Source organism: Castor canadensis, chromosome 15 (genome assembly GCF_047511655.1).
Source record: "Castor canadensis chromosome 15, mCasCan1.hap1v2, whole genome shotgun sequence".
In the NCBI taxonomy this organism is placed as follows: domain Eukaryota; kingdom Metazoa; phylum Chordata; class Mammalia; order Rodentia; family Castoridae; genus Castor; species Castor canadensis.
Genome location: NC_133400.1, coordinates 71,234,734 through 71,253,138, shown reverse-complemented (window position 1 = coordinate 71,253,138; position 18,405 = coordinate 71,234,734). Strand labels below are relative to the sequence as shown.

Below are 18,405 nucleotides of genomic sequence, written 5' to 3'. Positions count from 1 at the left end.
GATGGAGAGGGTGAATAAAAGTATGATATATTTGATATATTATAAGAACTCTTGTAAATGCTACAATGTACCCTTAGCACAACAATAATTTTTTTTAAAGAGGACCTAGGAAGGATCCAAGATGGTGGATAGGAGAGGTAATCAGAATTCCTGAGCTCTGTGATTTCAGAAACTACTTCAAGATATGGTAGCTTCATTTGGGAGTCTGATTCTTTTTAGCCAACTAAATAACTGCCAACACATAGGGCACACATAAAATTCAAGGACTGACCCTTAAAAGATCTTTTAATTGCACCTAATATCCAGGGAAATCCTGGACACACCACAGGGTATGTGGCCCTGGGAAAAATCCCCTGGCCATTTCTCCCTTTTTTTTTTTTTTGCAAAAAGCAGAAGACTGAGCATCAAACAGAACCACTCCCTGAGATTCCAAGATGGCGGCTAGAGGGAGGAAGCAGAAAGCGAGCCTCCTATAGTGAAATCTTGGAGAGACGCTGGAGACACACTTTGCAGGCATAATCACCAAGAAAAGGCATAACTTTGACCCCTCCACATCTCCAGCCGGTGCAGAGAATCTCCACCTCACGTTAAACGGAGAAACGAGGAGGGCCCCAGGGCCACCAGTGGCTGGCGCCCACACAGCTTGGGAAGACGTGGACCAGGTGAGCTTCATGGTACCACGGTACTCCCACAGACAAGCCTGGGCCAGAGCAGCATAGCCCCTGGACAGACTGACCTCCACCCGGGGAAAAAAGAGAAACTGAGTAATAAGCAATAAGAACAATTAAGACACGCTGGAAAGAAGGTGGGGCGCCCTGAGCGCTGAAGATTGGGGGAAGGGAACCCTTCCCGGGACTGTAAAATAAACAAGCCAGGTGGGCGGGCCGGAGAGCCTCTGGCGGGAGCGGGGCGCGCACCCAGCAACCAGGAGCGGGAAAGCTTGTGAGAGTGGCAGAGGGAGGAAAACTCCACAGGAGAGGAGGGAAGACCCACTTCCCACGTGAACTGTAAACAAACATGGCGGCCGGCAGGAGCAGCAGCACCACCCAGTAATCAGGAGCAGGAAAGCTTGTGAAAGTGGCAGTGGGAGGAAAACTGCACAGGAGAGTGAGGAAGACCCACCTCCCACATGAACTGTAAATAAACACGCAGGCCTGACAATGCGGGGGCAGTGTCACCTTTCTCAGTGCTTGGAAAGGGGAAAGCCTGTAGCAGAGGCTCCCACACAGGAGAACTCTGAGCAAACAAAGCCTGCGGGGACAGGTGAGTGCTAAGCTCACCCCAGAGATCTGCATAAATAACGCCTCCAGCTACAGCAGGCTGAGAGCAGCAGGCAGGCAAGCCACAATTGCAAATACCACTCTCAGAACTGTCTCCAGACTTTTTTTTTTTCTCCCTACCTTTGATGAGAGAACAACCAAATTACACCTGCAAGCCAAAAAACTTACTGAAACTGTATTGCATTTGAATTTGGGACACTTGGTGGGGCTTTTTGTGTGTGTGTGTGTGTGTGTGTGTGTGTGTGTGTGTGTGTGTGTGTGTAGTTTTGTTCTACTTTATGCGTCCCCTTTGATGAGACAACTACAAAACAACATCTGAGGCACCATCTCCAGGACTGGAGACTGAGACGGACACCCAAATTATTAAGACTGAAACTTCATTGCATATAAACTTGGAGGTTTTTTGGGTTTTTTTTTTAATTTTCTATTTTCCATTTTATTTTAATTCATTTTTATATATAGATATTTCTTTCATTTACTTATTTATTTTTTTATCTTTGATTTTCAATCCTCTCTCTGTCTCTCTAATGTCTGTTCAGCTTACTGTCAATTAGTACACTAACGTTCCCTGTTTATACCTTTGAAACTTTCTTGTTTGAAACCTTGTTCTGCTTTCTCCCTCTTGTCTGTGTATTTGTTTCCCCCTTTTCTTTAACTTCTTGCTTTCCATCTCAGTTCACTGTTCCATTCTAAATATTACCATTATTATTATTACAAGCTACAAAATACTTAATTGCACACAGTACAGGGACAGTAACAACACCAAAGACAATGACAGGAAGACAGAAAAAATAGGGAAACCAGCTTCCCCACAGCAAAAAATTAGTACAGCAACCAGAGGGGAATGAAGAAAACAGAAACTCAGATTCAGACTCCAACAAAATGAAGATAAACTATGCCAAAGGACCCAATGAAGCCCACAAGAATAATTTAAAAGAAGACATACTAAAGTACTCAATGAGAATTTTATACAGATGATACTGGATGGGGTCAACCAAAATGTACAGGAGAAACTCAAGAAATCCCAAGACAACAAAAATAGAGAATTTGAAAAAGCAAAAGAAGAAATAAAGGAAACCACAGAAGCACTGTATAAACACAAAAATGAAAGAGAGAACACAATGAATAAACGGATAAATGAACTCAGGACAAAAATAGACAACATTAAAGAGGAAAACACCCAGGATATGGAAAAACTCAGAAAAAAGAATGAAACAGAACTGCAAAACAAAATGGAAGGCCAATCCAGCAGAATAGAACAAAGAGAAGATAGAATCTCAGAACTTGAAGATGAAATGGTAATTAAAGGAAAAACCAAAGAACTATTAATTAAACAACTCAAGACCTGTGAAAAGAAAATGCAAGAACTCACTGACTCCATCAAAAGAACAAACTTGAGAATCATGGGCATCGAAGAAGGAGAAGAGGTGCAAGCGAAGGGAATGCGTGATATATTCAACAAAATAATAACGGAAAATTTCCCAAATCTAGAGAAAGATATTCACATACAGATGCAAGAGGCCTCCAGGACACCAAACAGACCAGATCAAAATAGAACTACTCCACGACATATCATCATTAAAACAACAAGTTCAGAAACTAAGGAAAGAATATTGAAGGCTGTAAGAGAGAAAAAACAAGTAACATACAAAGGTAAACCCATCAAATCACAGCAGACTTCTCAACAGAAACATTAAAAGCAAGAAGAGAGTGGGGTGAGATCTTCCGGGCATTGAATGAAAATAACTTCAACCCCAGGATACTCTACCCAGCAAAGCTATCATTCAAAATAGATGGAGCAATAACAGTCTTCCATGATAAGCAGAAACTAAAACAATATGTGACCACAAAGCCACCACTACAAAAGATTCTGCAAGGGATTCTGCACACAGAAAGTGAAACCCAACTTAACCATGAAAAGACAGGCAGCACCAAACCACAGGAAAAGAAAAAGCAAGATAGTAGAGAGTAACCTCAACTTAGGTACACACAATCAAACCTTCAAACAACTAAGACAACTAAATGGCAGGAATCACCACATACCTATCAGTACTAATGCTTAATGTTAATGGACTTAATTCACCCATCAAAAGACACCATTTGACAAAATGGATTAAAAAAGAAGATCCAACAATTTGTTGCTTACAGGAGACTCATCTCACTGACAGAAATAAGCATATGCTTAGGATGAAAGGCTGGAAGATTTACCAAGCCAATGGCCCCCGAAAACAGGCAGAAGTAGCAATACTTATCTCTGACAAAGTAGACTTCAAGCCTACATTGATCAAATGAGAAAAAGAAGGACATTCCATACTAATAAAAGGGGAAATAGACCAAAAGGAAATAATAATCATCAATCTGTACGCACCCAATGTCAACGCACCCAATTTCATCAAACATACCCTGAAAGACCTAAAAGCATATATAAACGCCAACACAGTGGTTGTGGGAGACTTTATCATCAATAGATAGGTCATCCAAACAAAAAATCTATAAAGAAATCCAAGATCTAAAATATGCAATAGATCAAATGGACCTACTTCATGTCTACAGAACATTTCATCCAACCTCTACACAATATACATTCTTCTCAGCAGCCCATGGAACCTTCTCCAAAATAGATCATATCCTAGAGCACAAAGCAAGCCTCAGCAAATATAAGAAAATAGAAATAATACCATGCATACTATCTGATCACAATGCAGTAAAAGTAGAACTCAACAACAAAAGTAAAGACAAAAAACATGCAAACAGCTGGAAACTAAATAACTCATTACTTAATGAAGAATGGATCATTGATGAAATAAAAGAGGAAATTAAAAAGTTCCTGGAAGCCAATGAAAATGAAAACACAACCTACCGGAACCTATGGGACACAGCTAAGGCAGTCCTGAGAGGAAAGTTTATAGCCATGAGTGCATATATTAAAAAGACTGAAAGATCCCAAATCAATGACCTAATGATACATCTCAAACTCCTAGAAAAACAAGAACAAGCAAATCCCAAAACAAATAGAAGGAGAGAAATAATAAAAATGAGAGCTGAAATCAACGAAATAGAAACCAAAAAAAGCATACAAAGAATTAATGAAACAAAAAGTTGGTTCTTTGAAAAAATAAACAAGATCGATAGACCCCTGACAAACCTGACTAAAATGAGGAGAGAAAAAAACCCAAATTAGTAGAATTAGGAATGCAAAAGGGGAGATAACAACAAACACCATGGAAGTCCAGGAAATCATCAGAGACTACTTTGAGAACCTATATTCAAATAAATTTGAAAATCTAAAAGAAATGGACAGATTTCTAGATACTTATGATCATCCAAAACTGAACCAAGAGGAAATTAATCACCTGAATAGACCTATAACACAAAATGAAATTGAAGCAGCAATCAGGAGTCTCCCCAAAAAGAAAAGTCCAGGACCTGATGGATTCTCTGCTGAATTCTATCAGACCTTTAAAGAAGAACTGATACCAACCCTCCTTAAACTGTTCCATGAAATAGAAAGGGAAGAAAAACTGCCAAACACATTTTATGAAGCCAGTATTACACTTATCCCAAAACCAGGCAAAGACACCTCCAAAGAAGTAGGAATGTTACTAGTAGCCTAATGAGATCTTTGAAACCATTAAGATTATGGCTCCAGGCTAAAGTGCTTTGTAAGCAGTTCAAACCCTAGTACAACCAAAAAAAAATATTAGGACTGTGTTTGCTATGTCTCATAGGTTCTGATAGGTGGTGTTTTCATTTTCATTAAATTCCAGGAATGAGAAGCTTTGGTAGAAAGTTAAAAATTACTGAACTGTATGAAGAAAATGGAATTAAATTCTACAGGAAATTAATGGTAGAGGATCATATTAAAAATGTAGAAAGTTCTCAAATAAATGACCTAATGCTACATCTCAAACTCCCAGAAAAATAAGAATAAGCTAAACCCAAAACAAGTGGGAGAAAAATAATAGCAATAAGGGCTGAAATCTATGAAATAAGGACCAATAAAACCATACAAAGAATCAATGAAACAAAAAGCTGGTTCTTTGAAAAAATAAACAAGATTGACAGAGCCCTGGCAAATCTGACTAAAATGGCTAAAAAAACACATGAAAAAATGCTCACCATCCCTGGCCATAAAGGAAATGCAAATGAAAACCACACTAAGATTCTACCTCACTTCTATTAGAATAGCTACCATCAAAAACACCACCAACAATAAATGTTGGTGAGGATGAGGGGAAAAAGGAACTCTCATTCACCACTGGTGGGAATGTAAGCTAATACGACCACTATGGAAAACAGTATGGTGACTCCTTAAAAAACTAAACAAAGATCTGCCATATGATCCAGCATTACCACTCCTAGGGATATACCCAAAGGAATGTAAGTCAGGTTCCTACAAAGGCACCTGTACACCCATGTTTATTGCAGCACTATTCACAATAGCTAAGCTATGGAAACAGCCAAGATGCCCCACTACTGACTAATGGAGTAAGAAAATGTGGTATTTATACACAATGGAATTTTATTTAGCCATAAAGAAGAATGAAATTTTGTCATTCACAGGTAAATGGATAGAACTGGAGAACATCATTTTAAGTGAAGTTTGCCAGGCTCAGATGGCAAAAAGCTGCATGTTCTCCCTATATGTGGATTATAGACCTAAAACAAATGCAGCAATATTATGGGACATGGGTCACACTAAGGGGAAGCCACACACAGGAGGGATAAGGCAAGGGAAGGAATCATAAAACTTGAATGTGGTTGATGTGCTCACTGTGCAGGAATAAATATAGAAATCTTAAACTGGCCTGGGCCACCATGGGAAAGGGACTAAGGAAGAGTGAAGAGGACTGGTAGAGATGAACCAATTGGGGTTGTAATACAAATATACATGGAAACAACACAAGGAATCTCTCTGTGTAGCTATCTTTATCTCAAAGTAGCAAAAATGCCATGTTTCTCTTATTATCGTTTATGTTTTTTCTTCTACAAAATCAGAGAACAGGAAGGCAAAACAGGTTCTCCCTGTGGGAGTGGGGAAGTGGTGGGGAAAAGGGGTTAGAGGATGAATATGATGCAAATAATGTAATATACATGTATGTAAATGCAAAAATGATACCTGTTGAAACTGCTCCAGGTATCAGAGGAGAAGGGATAAAAGTGAATTGTGGAGGGGGTGAATTCAAGTATGATATATTTGATACAATGCAAGAACCTTTGTATATGCTACAGTGTACCCCCACCCAGCACAACAATAAAAAAGTTAAATTGCAATAAAAGGAGAAATGACAATTTATTAAAATTCTCAGTATTTTAAGAATGTCCTAAACCAGCCAAGATTATTTTAATACCTGTATTCAAAAATTACAAACCTCATATAGTAAAGAACAGGGTACCCTTCAAGAAACTTAGCAGCACTGGGGGTTAAAAAAACGAGAGAGAGACAGTTAAACTTTGATTTAAAATTGACTTTCTTGAATTACATTTTATAAAAAATAATAACAAAGAGCCTGGCATTGTGGCTGTAATTCTAGTTCTTGAGAACCCGATGCAGGAGGAGTGTGAGTCTAGGATAGCCTAGAATACACAATGAGACCTTGCCTCAAAAACCAAGGGCTAAGGCAGGGAGTAGCTCAGCGGTGCAATGCATGCCTAGCATGTGCAAGGCCCTGCATTTGATTATTAGCACTGCAAAAAAAGAAAAAGAATAAAGAGAACCTATACAGATTATTAAGTAGTTTAGAGATTATGTGCTACTAACACTAGCTTACTGATTTAATTATATATCATATTTTAGAGAAAACTGTCACTATAAATATATTCTCAAAGATTTGGATACCATACAAGTCAAACCATATCATTACTATAAACAAGCAGCTTATATAATAAATGTTGCTATGTCTCTATAATAGCAAGATGGTAATAGAAGTGGGTTTCTTTTGGTAAAATTTTAAAATTATCTTAGATCCAAAATACACCCAATACAGTAACAGTTTGTCTGAAAATATGAAAAAATGAACATTTCATAACAATATAAAAATTAAAGAGGTCTTAACCTTACACTCATCTTTAAATAAACTGTCTCTTAACATTTCTTTTTTGGGTTTTGTTTTGTTTTTGCAGTACTGGGGCTTGAACTCAGGGCCTACACCTTGAACTACTTCACCAGCCCTTTTTTGTGAAGGGTTTTTTCAAGATTAGGGCCTAATGGAACTATTTGCCTCAGCTGGTTTTGAACCTCAGTCTTCCTAATCTCTGTCTCCTGTGTAGCTAGGATTACAGGCATGAGCTACCAGCACCTAGCAACATTTCTGAAATGTATTTTAAGTGATACAACAGCTTAACACATTCTGAAGTCCCACCACAGCCTTCGCCTTTCTTCATCCCCTCTAACTCTCCCCCTGGCTTATTTTGTTATACCTATGCTGATCATTCTTCCTGTTCCTTAAAACACACCACACACTCCCACCTCAGGGCCTCTGCATAAGCTGTTTCCTTACCAGCAGGATTTCTCCCCCAGATATATGCATGGATGATTCCTGGACCACTGTGAAATCTTTGTGCAAGTACTGACTGTTATTTTAAAACACGAGTCTCAGAAGGCCAAAAATCATGTGTTCTTCCTCATATGCGGATTATAGACCTAAAACAAATGCAGTAATATTATTGGACGTGGATCACACACTAAGGGGAGAATGTGCATGAAAGGAATAGGGAAAGGGAAGGAAACTAAAACTTGAATGTGGTTGATGTGCTCACTATAGAGGAGCAAATCAATAATCTTAAACTGGCAGAGGCCACTATGGGAGGGAGACCAGGAAGTAGTGAAGAGGTCTGGTAGAGATGAACCAGTGTGGGTTGCAATACACATGTGCATGGAAGCAATGCTAGGAATCTCTCTGCATAGCTATCTTTATCTCAAACTAGCAAAATGCTATGTCTTTCTTATGATCTCTTGTTTTCTCTTCCACAAAATCAGAGAACAAGAGGGCAGAACAGGTTCTGCCTAGAAGTGGGGTGGGGGGAGAGGTGGCCTAAACAATGTATACACATGTAAGTAAACATAAAAAAAAGAAAAAAAGATATTAAGTTTCAGCTGTAAGTGGTATTTTTAGAAAAGCAGTCATTTCAGAATCTCTGCTTCAAAATTACAGTTGTTTTTTTAAGAAATGGAGTCAAAAAAGTAGAAAATTAAAAAGATATACCAATGAAAAAATAAAATAAAACTCCAAACCTCTCCCTCCCTGTACTCACTATTCCTTTCTTTATTTCCCTCCATAGTACTTATCTCCTAATACACTATATAACTTATTTGTTTGGTTTATTGACTGTTTCTGCCCCCCAGAAATAAACACTAAGCATGCTTCTTTTTTCCTATATTATTCATTGCTATTCCCTTAGGACTTAGAACAGTGGAATGTATTGAGCACCTAAGACACAATAGATATTAGCTGAAAGAATGAACTCTTCAGGACAAACTCGTACAAGAAGACAAGATAATCTTGGAAGCAAGATTATTTAATGAATATCATTTTCTATAGCTCTGTTTTTTTAACTATGTCACACAGTCATACATTTTCCCCCTAGTTTTCTCACTATATATTGGATTTTTGAGATTATGTAGCCCAGGCTGGCCTCACATTCAGAAGCCTCCTGCCTCAGCCTCCTGAGTTGGTGGGATTACAGATGTGTGCCACCATGTCCATCCTATATTTTTTAATTAAAATAAGGAAACCATACATGGTATGTAAAATTTTATATTTTCATTGTAATATTTTTGCTACCTGGGGATAATAAAATGACTATATGCCTTGACTTCTATGTGGGCTCCTCCTGTGCTTAAAAGGGTAAATTTTAGATGTTTTGGTTCTAGCAAATACAGTGCAGACACCAAAATGACTAAAATGTGGTCCTTGCTTTTAAAGGAGTTCAACATCCAGTGGCTGGATCAATAATATCTTAACATTGTCTGTAGTTATTAATATGCTTTGATTATCAGCCATGCATAATCATATACACACTTATATTTCTATTTAAGGAATGTTTATAGAAACTTTGCAAATTTGTCTGTATTTACTCTTATTTTAAAAAGTCAAAAAAATTTTTCTCTTTAGCCTCAACTCAAAATAAGACCATGCAGTTGGCAGCTGCAGATTAAAACATCAGCTTCACTACAGAAAAAGCTAGTCTGAAGAACATGGCTCAGGTCTGCAGATGAATACGCATGGTGATATACTGCTATACACAACTGAATCCACAGTCAGAGCTAATAACTCGATGCCAACTGTCTGCCAGAGTAAAAAAAAATGCTAAAGGTTATGCAAGGTTTCAGAGAATATGTCACCTATATATCCTGCATGAGTGAAATACTTAGAAATTAATCAAGACAGAGACTTTAAGATGGTGCTATGAAAATAAATGGTAGTAGGCAGTGAAGTGACCACAAATGGAGGGGTGGGAGGGTGCTGGAGGTACACACTCTTAGAAGAGAAAAACTTCAGGGGAAAATCTAATAACCTGAAGCTCAACATATTAAACTATCTTGGTAAAATCTAGCAGTCAGGTATCTAAAGACAGAACACAAAAGCATTCTAAAAGTCTCATTGGAATGGAAGGAAAAGCAAGGGCACACAGAATCTTAGTAATTTAAGATTTTTTAGAATCTTCAGAGGGTTCAGTGGCTCATGCCTGTAATCCTAGCTAATGTGGAGGCAAAGACTGGAGGACTGCAGTTCAGGGCCAGCCCAAACAAAAAAGTTCAGGAGACTCCATCTCAACTGGGATGGTGGTACACGTCTGTCATCCCAACTGCACAAACAGGAGGGCTATGATCCAGCATAAAGTGAGACCCTATCTCAAAAATAACCAACACAAAAGAGAAGGAAGATACACAGTGGCAGAGTGCCTGCCTAGAAAGCACGAATCCGAGTTTAACCTAAAGTACTAAATTTTTTAGCATCTTAGAAGATATGTCAGAAAATATTTAGAATCTTGTTTTCTTATGATATTGGATAATATCTGGAAACTTGTCTTCCTGTAATAGTAAATAAAGTAGCAGAAAAAGAAGGTAACTGGCACTGGAATAAAAAAATCTTCAGTAGAGTTTCTAAATCAACAGGGGGAGAAATGAGCACTCAAATAAGAAGATAAGAAAAGTGGAAGCCAGAACCAACAGTAAAATGCTAAGGATGAAGCGCAATGGAAAGTGGAGGAAATAAAATATGTTAATTGCTTGAGTAAATGTGAACAGGATACATAATTCTACTAAACAGAAACTCTCACATTGACTAAAAAACTGAGAATATATTGTGGTTCTATAAGAAAGACACTAAACATGGTGGTGCAAGCCTGTAGTCCCAACACGAAGGAGGCTGAGGCAGGAGGAACTCTACTTGAATGCAAGGCAGGGCTATAAAGCAAGATCCTGTCTCAAAAAAAAAAAGGAAAAAAAAGAAAGAAAAATGTGAGGTAAAAAGTAAAGAATCAAGGCAAGCCCAACAAAAAAAGAAAGCATGCGTAGCAACATTAATTCCTGATAAATTAACAGCAGGCATTAAAAATTATTAGTCAGAATTAAAGGAATCACTATTAGGATAAAAGGCAATTTTTTTGTTTTTATTGATTATTTTTTCTACCAATCTTCCATTTTCTATTTCATTTTCTTCCTCTCCAATATTATTTCCATCATCTGCTTGCTTTGGGTTTAGTTTGTTCTTTTTGTTAAACTTCCTTCCTCTTTTGTAGGGGGCAGTACTTCACATTTGCTAGGCAGATGCTCTATCACTTGAGCCACTCCACCAGCCCCTAAAAAGGTACTTTTTTTGAAGGAGGTTTAAGTTAAAGGTCTTTATGTACTAAATGCACAATAGCAAAATATACAAATTTAAAATAATTTAGAAAAACTTCATAAAAAACAATTAACATACAAACTTTCAACATTTGTCTCTTAAAAATCAAACTTATTTAATAGATAAAAATAGAGTCATAAAGAACATGAATAACGCAATACACTCACTTTAGTAAACCCTTTAACTATAGAATATCCTAACAATCATTGAATTAGAGAAAAATATACAGCTTGAAATATCTTCATTTTAAGAATAAACAGTAAGACAGTATTAAAATATTAGTTTCTGGCTTTTCAAAAAGTGATTGATATTCGCATATATTTTCACAGACTTAATAGATTTTGGATTTACTCATGGCTGCTTTTGACTAGGATCCAGCAGTCAGTTTAGAGCTTGTAACAGGGCTGGAGATGTGGCTCAAGTGGTAAAGTGCTTGTCTAGCAAGCAGAAGATCCTGAGTTCAATCCCCAGTACTGCCAAAAAAAAAAAAAATAGAACTTGTAACAACTTGTTTAAATTAAACATCCCATGGTTCAACATACACAAATCAATAAATGTAATACTGCACATTAATAGAAGCAAAGACAAAAACCACTTGATCCTCTCAACACATGCAGAAAAAGCCTTTGATAAGATTCATGATAAAAGCTCTAAGAAAACTAGGAATAGAAAGAATGTATCTCTACATAAAAAAGAATGTACCTCGACATGTATGACAAACCTATAGCCAACATCATACTTAATGGGGAAAAACTGAAACCATTTCCCCTAAAGTCAGGAATGAGACAAGGATGCCCACTCTCCTCACTCCTATTCAACATAGTCCTGGAATTTCTAGCCAGAGCAATAAGGCAAGAAGAAGAAATAAAAGGAATACAAATAGGTAAAGAAACAGTCAAAATTTCTCTATTTGTAGACAACATGATCCTATACCTCAAAGACCCAAAAACTACTAGACACCATAAACAACTTCAGCAACATAGCAGGATACAAAATCAATGTACAAAAATCAGTAGCCTTTCTATATACCAACAATGAACAAATTAAGAAAGAATATAGGAAAACAATTCCAGTTACAATAGCCTCAAAAAAATCATATACCTAGGAATAAACTTAACAAAGGATGTAAATGACCTCTATAAGGAGAACTATAAATGACTGAAGAAAGAAATCGAGGAAGACTACAGAAGATGGAAAGATCTTCCTTGCTCATGGATTGCCAGAATCAACATAGTAAAAATGGCTATACTACCAAAAGCAATCTACATGTTCAACAAAATTCCCATCAAAATCCCAATGACAGTCATCACAGAGATTGAAAAATCTACCCTAAAGTTCATTTGGAAACACAAAAGACTTCGAATAGACAAGGCAATACTGAGCAAAAAGAGCAATGCTGGAGGTATCACACTACCTGACTTCAAACTACATTACAGAGATATAGCAATAAAAACAGCATGGTACTGGCACAAAAACAGATATGAAGACCAGTGGAGCAGAACAGAGGACCCAGATATGAATCCACACAGCTACATTATTTTTGACAAAGGTGCTAAAAACATATGATGAAGAACAGACAGCCTCTTCAACAAACGTTGCTGGGAAAAGCGGTTATCTGCCTGCAGGAAACAGAAATTGGATCCTGTCACCATGTACTAATATCAACTCAAAGTGAACTAAGGACCTTCATACCAGACCTGAAACCTTGCAGTTAGTACATGGAAAGAGCAGGGAATACTCTGGAAGCAAATGGTATAGGCAAGGATTTTCTCGGTAGAAATCCAGCAGCCCAGCAACTAAGAGAAAGGATAGACAAGTGGGACTTCATGAAATTAAAAAGCTTCTGCACAACAAAAGAGATGGTCTCTAAACTGAAGAGACCAACAACAGAGTGGGAGAAAATCTTTGCTAGCTATACATCAGACAAAGGACTGATAACCAGAATATACAGAGAGCTCAAAAACTAAACTCCCTCAAAATTAATGCACCAATAAAGAAGTGGACAACTGAACTAAACAGAACTTTTTCAAAGGAAGAAATCCAAATGGCCAAAAAACACATGAAAAAATGCTCACCATCCCTGGCCATAAAGGAAATGCAAATCAAAACCATACTAAGATTCCACCTCACTCCTGTTAGAATACCACCACCAACAAACGTTGGAGAGGCTATAGGGAAAAAGGAACCCTCATACACTTTTGGTGGGAATGTAAGCTAATACAACCACTTTGGAAAACAATATGGAGGCTTCTTAAAAAACTAAACATAGGGGAGTCAGGGGAGAAGGAGGGGGTGGGAGGCAGGGGGGAGAAATGACTCAAACAATGTATGCACATATAAATATATGAATAAAGAAAAAATTTTTTAAAGTCAGGTCTGGAACCAAAAAAAAAACTAAATGTAGATCTGCCATATGATCCAGCAATTCCACTCTTAGGGATATATTGGAAGTAATTCGATATTCAGGTTACTACAAAGGCATCTGCACACCCATGTTTATTGCAGCACTAGTCACAAAAGCCAGGCTTTGGGAACAGTCAAGATGTCCCACTACCAAGAAATGGATTAAGAAAATGTGTATTTATACCCAATGGAATTTTACTTAGCCACAAAGAAGAAGGAAATTTTGTCATTTGCAAGTAAATGGATGGGACTAGAGAATATCATCTTAAGCAAAGTTAACCAGGCTCAGAAGGCCAAAAATCATGTGTTCTCCCTCATATGTGGATTATAGACCTAAAACAAATGCAGTAATATTATTTACACACTAAGGGGATAACACAACTCAGGAGGAATACAGAAAGGGAAGGAAACCTAAAACTTGAATGTGATTGATGTGCTCACTGTAAAGGAGTGAATATAGTAATCTTAAACTGGCAGAGGCCGACATGAGAAGGGGACCAGGAACTAGCAAAGAGATGTGTCAGAGATGAACCTATGTGGCTTGTGATACACAAGTGCATGGAAGCAACACTAGTAACCTCTCTGTACAGCTATCTTTAGCTGTACAAATGCTAAACTAGCAAAACTAGCAAAAACACTATGTCTTTCTTATTATATCTTATGTTTTCTCTTCAACAAAATTAAAGAACAAGAGAGCGAAATAGGTTCTGCCTGGAAGGGGTGGGGGGATGTGAGAAGAGGGGAGGTGACCCCCCCAAAATATATATATATATACACATATGTAAGTAAATGTAAAAATGACAAAATAAAAGAAGGGAAAAAAATTAGAGAAAAATAAATATCCCAATATTGGCCTGATTTCCTATTTTATATCTTCTTTCATCATCAGATGTGTTTTGTACAAAATCTGTTTAAAACAAAATATTATAGCTTTGTAGAGGGGATAATTATTAGTAAATAACAGTATCTAAATAACTTAAGTTTATATTTATTAGATAAGATTTTTCTGACATAAAATACTTAACTAAAAGATAATAAAACACTTAATACATATACACTATATAAGTTTTAAAAATATGAGTAATTGCCCAATAAGAATTTCCAGTTCATCATGTCTTTGCATCCTTGTTACATCCATTGCATATATTAGAGTGAGATGTTTCCAAAGATACACAGCCAGCAAGGACCAGATGCCAGGACTCACACCGATGTCTGTCTGACAGCACATTCCCTAATACACTTCATGTTATTTTCTCTAATACATAATTCGTTTAGGGCAGAGGATGCAAAGCCTTCATTTCTGTAAAGCTTATGACACCACGAATAGCTAGTTGGCAAAGAAAATAACCATGTTATGAATGACCCCAACCAATTCTTGTGACTACTCTGTCACTGTATTATCTATAATAGTTTATCTAAAATAAACCTGTGGAGTTTGAAGACTACTAGGATACATAGCAAGACCCTGCCCCAAATCGAAACATAAATACCTGACTGTGAAGCTCACGGTAAGCGATACTCAGAGTTGGATTTCTGGGACCAGTGGTTGGAATATAATAGCATTTAAGAATTTTATAAAGAATTTTGGTATTTTGGTTTAACAGAGTCACATGCCATTGATGGGGATTTGAGTTTTCTATATAAATGTTCAGTTATGACAATCAAAATGTGAAGAAATAAATTAAATAACAGAAAAAAATAAAATAAACCTGTGATTTTTAAAATGCAACACACATAAAATACATACATAAAAATCATACATACCTGATTATAGGCCTTCATAAAACCAAATGGACCACAGTCAACTGTAATGGATAATAAACTGAAGTTATCAGTTACAAAACCTGAAATAGCAACAAAAAATTCCAAAAACATGTTATCTTTTAACTCTATATAGAAAGGTCACAGGAATGTCACTTGTTTTAAGGATTAAACAAAATTAGATCATCAATTAGAAGTTCAATTGGTGACATTAAGTAGCTTAACATACATAAAACTCTACTTTAAAATTAAATTTAGTCTATTGTTTTTACAATTTTCCCTAACAAATGCTCAAATATTACAGGAACAAAGCCCCAAGAAACTGAACTTCCTCTTTTAGTTATCCTCAAATTCTAACATTTGTCTCAACATACTATGTGGAATGGGTCTAGTAAAGGAATAATGCAAATTAGTTTTCAAAGGCTGTGAAAAGGAGGAAAGACAAAAATATGGATCTGTACCCCCATGACTTTATTATACTAGCTGTGTTGGGAAACTTGCCTTTATTGTATTTTGGGGTTTTAGGGGGGAGTGCTGGTGATATCTGGATATGATAGAAAAAGGGTCATGAAGAATTGATATGAAACGATCAACAGGGGCATGCAGAATGGAACTCCCTTCTCTATACTACAAATTATTTGTTATAAGCATGTAGTAGTACTTTTATAATTAAAAGTTTTTAAATAGCTTTAAAGAGCTCTAAACATAACATATGCTCATATGCATGACAGTAAGATTAAAAAACTTCACAGGTGATGCCTTATTTTGTGATTACTGTCTCATTCAAAACTATTTTAAACATGAAAAGACACACATAGTAAGAAGGTAAGAAGCTCACCGCAGGAGTTTTTGGAGGGAAGTTAAGACGGTATATGTATGCAGCCCACAGTGGCCTTGCTGTATAGCCTAAGCTGGCCTCTAATTCATGATCCTGCTTCCTCCAAATACTGAGATTACAGGTATGTACCACTATGCCTGGCTAGGAATTTTTTTTTTGTGGTACTGGGGTTTGAACTCAGGGCCTACATCTTGAACCACTCTACCACTCTTTTTTGTGATGGGTTTTTTTTGAGAAAGGGTCTTACAAACTATTTGCCTGGGCTGGCTTTGAACTGAACCCTCCTGGTCTCTGCCTCTTGAGTAGCTAAAATTACACGCATGAGTCACTGGCACCCGGCATAGGAATATTTTTAAATACACAAAAAAATAAGTCTTTTACTTCGATAAATTTATTCTATTTGTCATCAGAAGAATGAACTATTAAAGATAACTTACCATGAGCAAAACTAACAGACATCCACAAGGCAATAAGTTTTGTCATCGTGCCATCTCAGAAACCACAGTAGAAAAAAAAAATTCTATAATAAGATTTAGAAAATTTCAGGATTTCAGCAGTATACAGTATAATCTTTTATACTGATAATGTATAGTATACTTTTTAAGGAGAACATGGGAAGAATTCAAATGTGGTCAAAAGATGATTAAGAGAATGGAAAGAAGTACTTTTAAGAAAAACAGAAGAAAGTAAAATTATCCATCCAGAAATAAAATAGAAAAGTTTCAGCTATACTATTATCACCACCATTCCTCACATCCAATGAGAAAAGTGAAAGCATTAGAATTCGCAAGGGAGTTAAATTAAAGCAGTGTGCATTATTGAACTTTGCAATGTGTCACCAAGAAAAATAGCACAACTCCCTTTCTGTGACTGTTCAAAAAATGAAAAAGAATGATGAAGATCAAACACATTGGGTTCAGTCTTTCAGAGTCCCACCCATACAGGTATTTTATCTTTTTTCACTTTAATAAACTTCTTCTCTGCCTACCACTCAAACAAAAAAAAATCAAATACTTTAAACAAGATTAAAAAATTCACATTTTCCTAGTGTATATAGTGTTTATTTTGAAATCACTCCTGTAACATGGCTATTTACCTAATGCATAAGGAAATACTTGCAACCAAGTTATAAATGCCACTCAAAAAGTAACATACAGTCAGGAAGTCAGGACACCTGTCTTTTCTAGGCATCTTTCAAACAAAACAACTGTCTTGTCTATAACGTCATTCATCTTATCTTCCTCCAACAACATGTTCAAAGTATACTACACTTCCTTTCTCAAGTTTACTTTTATAAATTATAATCTCTAAAGTTGGTGGGCCAACGAAAGAAAACAGAATATTGCATTTTTCTCTTCAATAATGTATCACATATCTATCAAGTTCTAGGACATCTACTGAGGGAAAATATTCTTGTATGATGAAGTCTAATAGTGTCCTGGAGATTAAAAAAAGGGGTGGGCAGGGGGAGGTGGTATCAGAGTCCTCAGAATACAACGTCATACCCAAGCACCTAAATCTACCCTTAACATTTATGAATTCATTAGGTTGTCCCTAAAACCTAAAAATATTAAGAGTAAGATGTTACTCCAAAATAACCCAGGAGAAAAATTTCCCTCAATACCAACCAAAAATGTGTTTCAAAGATCATATTAGATTCTACTTGACTATGCTACAGATTCAGACCAGCTGAATAAACATCCACTGAGTACCAACTACATGCCAAACTCTGGCAACGTTAGGAAAAAATGGTAGGACCCAGAGTTCAAACAGCACATAGTCTATTTGGGGGAGGGGCTATGCAAGGAAATCATGATATTACAGTAGAAAAATGGAATAGTAGCAATAAGAGAGAAGAGATGATTATTTATATATGGAAGGTCATATGGAATATAGCAGTAAGAGAGAAGAGATGATTATTTATATATGGAAGGTCATTTAAGACTTCATACATGAGGCAATTAAAAACTGACAAATGTCTGCAGTTAAAATCTGTGTGTGTGTGTGTGTGTGTATCTGTGTACTGATGGTATTTGAGTTTGAACTCAGGGTCTCATGCTCTACTAGGCAGGTGCCCTACAACTTGAGCCACACTTCCAGCCCTTTTTGCTTAAGTTATTTTTCAGATAGGGTTTTGCATTTTTTTGCCCTGGCCAGCCTGAACTGCAATTCTCCTACCTAAGGCCTCCTCCTTGGCTACAGATACACACCACTAAGACTGGCTTATTGATTGAGATGGAAGTCTAACTTGTTGGCTAGGCTGGCTTTGAGCAGC

At 36.8% G+C, this 18,405-nt stretch overlaps 1 long non-coding RNA gene across 2 annotated transcripts in view; it reads right to left on the bottom strand.

The window, feature by feature from the left end:
• LOC109680823 (uncharacterized) overlaps positions 1-18,405 on the bottom strand; it is a 46,194-nt gene that overhangs the window by 15,281 nt on the left and 12,508 nt on the right. Inside the window, exon 3 of one of the 2 annotated variants that reach the window (XR_012442133.1) lies at positions 15,296-15,336. This is a non-coding gene — a long non-coding RNA (uncharacterized lncRNA). Of the gene's footprint in view, positions 1-15,295; positions 15,376-18,405 lie in introns of both variants that reach the window. The other variant, XR_012442134.1, reaches the window with a different exon arrangement.